This window comes from Aegilops tauschii, chromosome 1, assembly GCF_002575655.3.
Source record: "Aegilops tauschii subsp. strangulata cultivar AL8/78 chromosome 1, Aet v6.0, whole genome shotgun sequence".
In the NCBI taxonomy this organism is placed as follows: domain Eukaryota; kingdom Viridiplantae; phylum Streptophyta; class Magnoliopsida; order Poales; family Poaceae; genus Aegilops; species Aegilops tauschii.
The window spans coordinates 135,515,092-135,521,304 of record NC_053035.3 but is presented as its reverse complement, the minus strand read 5'-3'; the positions used below and the strand labels follow the sequence as shown (position 1 = coordinate 135,521,304).

The 6,213-nt window shown below is 46.4% G+C and overlaps 1 long non-coding RNA gene across 1 annotated transcript; it reads left to right on the top strand.

The window, feature by feature from the left end:
• Window positions 1-3,495: 3,495 nt before the first annotated feature.
• On the top strand, window positions 3,496-4,779 carry LOC120974075 (uncharacterized). Its single transcript, XR_005769669.2, has 2 exons — window positions 3,496-3,690; window positions 4,446-4,779. It is a non-coding gene; the product is annotated as an uncharacterized lncRNA (long non-coding RNA).
• Window positions 4,780-6,213: the final 1,434 nt, after the last annotated feature.

Sequence of the window (6,213 nt, the reverse complement as noted above, 5' to 3'; positions counted from 1 at the left end):
TGCTGCACCTCTGCAACTAGTTGAAAGCTTAGGCAACGACCCCCGTCATGCGGACTCAGTGGTGGTGCAGGATAAACCCAAACCGCGTGGAAGAGGAAGGTCTACCCTCTCTCTGAAGTGCGTCGAAGTGCAAGAATAAAATTCAAACAAAAATTCCATGATGAAAAATGAGAGGCATTTTCTGGAATAGCAGAGGTCTTCTGGACTTGACTAAGCATAGGTTTTCGCAGAATCTTCTATTGAACACAAACTAGACTTTATTGTATTGCTCGAGACGGGTAGAGATAACTTTACTTCATAGTTTTTTCGAACGGTCTCCGGTGGTTTAGATTTTGACTGTCATTGTCTCCCACCGCGGGGAAGGTCTGGTGGGATCTTACTTGGGGTAAACTGCGAAACCCTGGAAGTAGTCCATGTTATTCTAGGTGACTATGCTGCCAAATTTCATGTGCAATCAAAGGTTGATGGTTTTGGATGGGTCCTGGTCGCTGTCTAAGGTGCGGCACAGCCGGAGTTCAAGCCTGACTTCCTAGCTGACCCGGTGAGGGTTTGTGGGGATGAGAGGTTGCCCATTTTGGTTGGGGTGACTTAACATGAATAGGCAGAGAGACAAAAAAATAATGGTAATTTCGATGGGAGGTGGTCATTTATGTTCATTGTTATCATTGAGAGTCTAGACCAGAAAGGGATTGATCCCATAGGCAGGCAATACACTTGGGCGAACAATTTGGAGAATCCAACATATGAGAAATGGGATCGGGTTCTAACCAATGTGGAATGGGAACAGAAGTTTCCTCTCGTAATGGTGCGAGCATTACAAAGGGGACTTTCCGATCACACTCCTCTCCTGTTGACTCGGGGGATGCGACCCATGTAGGCAACAAAAACATCTTCTCTTTCAAAATGACATGGTTCTAGAGGGAGGGTTTGTCGATTTAATAGCCAGGGAATGGGCTAAAGAGAACATAGGTCCATCGAATATTCAAAAATGGAAATATAAGATTAGACACATTCCACATTTGTTGCGAGGCTGGGCAAAGAATGAAAGTGGCACTTAGAGGCCGAGGCCAATATGCTAGAGACGGTTGATCGTATTGTTAAGAGGGAATCCCAAGAGAAGCTATGAGAGCTTCTAAGGGAAGAAGGGTTGAAATGGGAACTTAGAGCTAAAGTTCGACACGTGGTTCACCCAGTTTTTCCACATGATTGCGAATGAAAGCACAGGAAGAAGAATATTATTCAGCTCGAACAAGATGAGGGTACAATTGTAGGACATGAGAACCTAAAATTGTATATCTCAAACTTCTACAAAAAGCTCTTTGGGGCACCGGAGGAGAATTTTGTTTCGCTCCACGAGCATGTGGTGAAGGATTTGCCTCAACTAGGGGCCGATGAGAATGAGGTTATGTTAGAACCCTTGTCAAAGAAGTATGTGTTCGAGGCGATAGCACAAACGAAGAATAATAAGGCACCAGGCCCCGATTGTTTTCAAGCTAAATTTTACAAGGGGTGTTGGCATATCATTAAATCAGACCTTATGCCCATGTTCCATGATCTGTTTAATGGCCAGTTGCAATTATTTCACCTCAACTTTGGAGCGATTGCACTGTTGCCAAGGAAGGAGGAGGTTGTTCGCATTGAGTAGTTCACACCAATACGTCTGCTTAATGTGAGCCGTAAGATCTTTACAAAAGTTCGTACTAATCGCCTCACACGTATTGCGCATAATGTGGTGCAGCCAACTCAGACGGCTTTCATGCCGAGACGACATATCCTGGAGGGTGTGGTTGTTCTACATGAAACCTTACATGAAATTCACTCAAAGAAACTGGATGGAGTTGTCTTCAAAGTGTACTTTGAGAAGGTTTATGATAAAGTTAAATGGCCATTTTGCAACATGCTTTACATATGAAGGATTTTGATGCGGCCTGGAGGAAGCGGGTCAAATCCTTTTTGAAAAAGGCAGTGTAGGGGTCAAGGTAAATGATGACACATGCCATTAGTTCCAAACGCAAAAAGGGCCGAGATAGGGGGATCTGATGTCTCCTATCCTGTTCAATATTGCTGATAAGTTGGCAGTTCTCATTGACTGAGCCAAATAGGACGGTCAAGTGGGTGGGCTCATCCCTCGTCTTGTAGATGCTTGGGTGTCTACACTATTATACTACAATACACAGATGATACAATTATTTTCATGGAACATGATTTGGCAAAGGCTAGAAATATGAAACTAGTCTTATGTCTTTTTCGAACAACTGTGTGGTTTGAAAATCAATTTAAAAAATAATGGACTATTTTGTTTTGGGCGCGCCAAGCGACGTTCTCCTGGATTATGGGGTGTTGTGGCCCTCAGCGTACTCAAGATGGAATCCTCTGAAGACTTGGCGTATACTTGAAGGCATATTTAAATGTTCGACATGTTTATCTCTAGGCATAACCGACCATGTGTAACCCTAGGTACCCCTCGGTCCCTATATAAGATGAGGGTTTTAGTCTGTAGAGGCAAGCTAGAACTCATTCATACGACCCGAACCTCTGTAAACATCGTGTCTTTCTCTACCTCCTGTTACCATCTAGCCGAGACCACCAACTTGGGACCCCCTACCCGTGATCCATCAGTTTTAGCACGGACAGGTGGCCGGTACAGGTCCTGTTGTGTGGTTGCAAAGGATCGATGGCTCATCTTCGTATCAACTGCGACATTGGATGTGGGAAGATCTTTATCCCCGGTCAGCTCTTTGCCTTCGACAACATTGTACTACACGCCGACTCGGCCGGTCACCTCGGCCAGGTCGAGAACCTCTCCCCAGGCCACATGATCAGGTTTGGGAATCTGGAGTATGCCGCAGACTCCTGTGGCAAACTTGTCTTTTCGGGCTGGGTGTAAGACCAACCCAAAGACCTTACCAATGTCGTCGTCTTAGCACCAGATTCGATCTTGTAGTAGGATCACATAATGATTTGCATCTTAGATCTGGCTTTGAGCTCGGGTCCGAACACTGCACTGCCGGATCAGGCGTCAGGCCCGACCAGCCAAAGTTCTGAGGCTATGTTAGGTGGTACCTCAAGCAAACTTCAATTGGTCCTCGCCTATTGTCAAGAGATGGGCAAGGTCGACATCCCGCTTCTGAACGAGATGCTAGATTGGGTTCGGAGCCTTGGAATCTTGAACGATCAAGCCTCGGTCTATGATCGGATCGGGGACAAACCTGGAGGAGCAGAAATTTTGTCCCACCCTCCACCCACTTAGTCGCTATAGTCGAGGACTTAACCGATGTATTGGACTAGGCCTCCGAGGAGGCAGTCGACATGGATGAAGATGCCGACAACATGTCATACACTGCATCATCCTTAGCCACCTCCAATACTAGCAAGTGGGTGGCCACCTTCACCTACGTGTCTAGATGGTAGATACCCCCAAGATGATGAAGGAGGCAAAGAACCCCCCTCCCAACGCCAGCGCAGAGGGCGCCACAACAAAAACACAGGAAACGGCGAAGCTAGTAACATGCCACCAAGAATGGCGACACCATCAATAATGGCACTACTCTGAACGATGTCGAGGACCACAACATGATACATCTCGGCATACTAAGGAGATATTAAGAAAGTATAGTCAAGATTCTCTAGAAGCATTTCCTTCTTGTATTTCTTCTCGACCACCTGAGATGTCGGCATCACCACCCCGAGGTAATCCCTCCTCTCCCGCTTCTTTCCTTCATGCTCCCGCTGAGCAACCAGCTCTAGATCAAACTTCGGATAGTGAGCTTGAACGGCCGCAAAGGCCTGCCGAGAACCTTCCAAGTAGGACGACTGCTTGCACAACTCGACTTGGGATCCAGCCCCTTGGAGGTGGTACACCAATCCAAAGAAGCTGGTTGGTAGAGGATCACTCAGCCATACGGCTTTGCAGAGATGCTCCATGGAAGGCTTGGCCGCTCATTGTAGTTCTGTCGTTTGCTACTGCTGGTCGCAGAGGAATTGGGGACATGCCGATGCCTGGAACTGCATCCGGAAGGACTCTGCTCGGCCACATCTTCACACCCACTGAAGTGCCGGCACGCATCCTCTACACATTGCAGGAGGTCCAAAAAGGCGCCTAATATACGCCAACGTTTCCTCGGCTTGGGGAAGGCTTGACTGCCTAAGACACACTTTAGTAAATATGGCTTACCGGCAGCTATCTTGGTCGCCTGTCGTAGTTCTTCCTTTGCCACATTTGCTTAGGAGGTGGCCTCTTGATACTCTGCTGCGAATTTCTTGAGCTCAGCATCGTCTTTTCCCGCTAAGGTCTTCAACGAATCACGTTCAACGATGATGACCTCTAGGCAGGAGCTCACCGGAGCCGGCCGACGGCGGACGGGCACGGGAGACGGGGTATCTGGAACGGCGGCCCAGAGTCCTAAAATATTCATACTCGTCTTATTTCCTTCTTCATCTTGCAGGTGCTGTTCGTCCAGAGGAAGGAGAAGAGGCATACGGAAACGCCGCCGGCTGGTCCGGTGACACCAACCAAGCCACGGGTGGCCCAGACACTCCGGCAGTATGAATGAGTACTTGACCACCATGTAATCTATCCATGTTCCCTCTTTCCTACTTCCCCTCGATCTGGTCCTCATTTGCCATGTTCTTCAGCTACAGAAATCACTAATTCTCCATGTTATTGAGCCCATCTGAAGTCTAGTGCTTAGAGATCTTGTGCTCTACATTACCTGATATTTCATTTGATTGAGAGTAGTGGACAAAAGCATGGTTTAGTCATTGAGTTGACTAAAATCAGCTGAGCTCTTCTTTTGTTCTAAAGATATTCTGAAGCAAAATCATGTCCTAGCAACCTGAGAAGAAGTGCAACAATCAAACCTTACATCAGTTTTGGTTCCTAATCAAGGAGTTCTGAAGACAGGCAGACCCGTTTTGGTGTCCTAATCAAGGAATTCTGAAGACAGGCAGATGAGGCAATATCTATTAATATGATAAATATAAGGTTAAAGAATGGTAGATTTCCATGTGACGCTAGCTACAACTCTGTTATACTCGGGCTATGTATATCAAAGGAATTTGATCAGTCGCTTGATTTTCTTGCTAAGATGCAGTTGGAAAAGTTAAAAACAAGTGAGATCTCCTGTGATGTGCTCACACATGGCCTTTGGTGCCATGGGATGAACCAGTTATGCCAAGAAGATCAAGCTACCATCGGGAGAGATCGCAGATGCTCTAGCATGGCACTTTGAGAACCATGGTTTATTTACTATCCGGAGCGCATGGCATACAGTCTCGCGCACACTAGCACCGACCAAGGCAGTAGCAGTAATTCACAGAAAAGGGACAAAAATATTTGGAAGCTAATCTGGAATGCAAATGTGCCAAGTAAGGTGATGATATTTGGGTGGAGGCTTGCTTTGGATAATTTGGCAAGAAAAAGAAATAAATGGAAGAGGACCCTGGAACATGATAACATCTATAACATTTGCGGCAATGGGGTTGAGGACAGCTACCACGCAATAGTGACCTGCACAAAATCAAGGGCACTTAGAGCAGAGATTAGAGGAGAATGGTATCTCCTGGCTGAAGAAAAGTTTCATTTCTCAGGGCTACTAGCTGCAAAATCTGCTGGCTATGATCACTCCAGAGTAGCGGAGTATGGTCCTGATGCTTTTCTGGCGAGCTTGGCACTTGCTAATAATATAGTGGATGGAGAGGGGTGATGTTCGATCACATCTTCAGTATGTTTTCTGAAGAACTATGTTGTCATACTTAATCATGGTGATTCACGGACTTTGGATAAGAATGGAAAAGATATGGTCGGCACTACGGATATCAAAACTAAAGATACAAATGCAGCAAGTTCCAATTGATCCGCAGTGGGTAAAGGCACTCAGTGGGCAGAACCTCCACAAGGGCCTCTGAAGATAAACACGGATGAGCTTATGATGGTGAAACTGGAGCCACTGCGGGGATTGTGATCAGAGACAGTAGTGGCTCCGTGATTCTTGCTCAGGGATGCAACCTACCAAGGTGTTAAAATGCTGAAGAAGAAGAAGCAAGGGTGTGTGCCACTGGCTTAAGTCTATGCCTTGAACGCTCAGATGTTCAGTTTTCCGTTGAAAACTAATTGGGCAAATGTAGTGGCACAGATAAATTCCAATAAAATAAAGTGGTCTTCCTGGTGGGATGCGTACATCGAGGTAGCTTCGTCGATTACTGATAAGGATG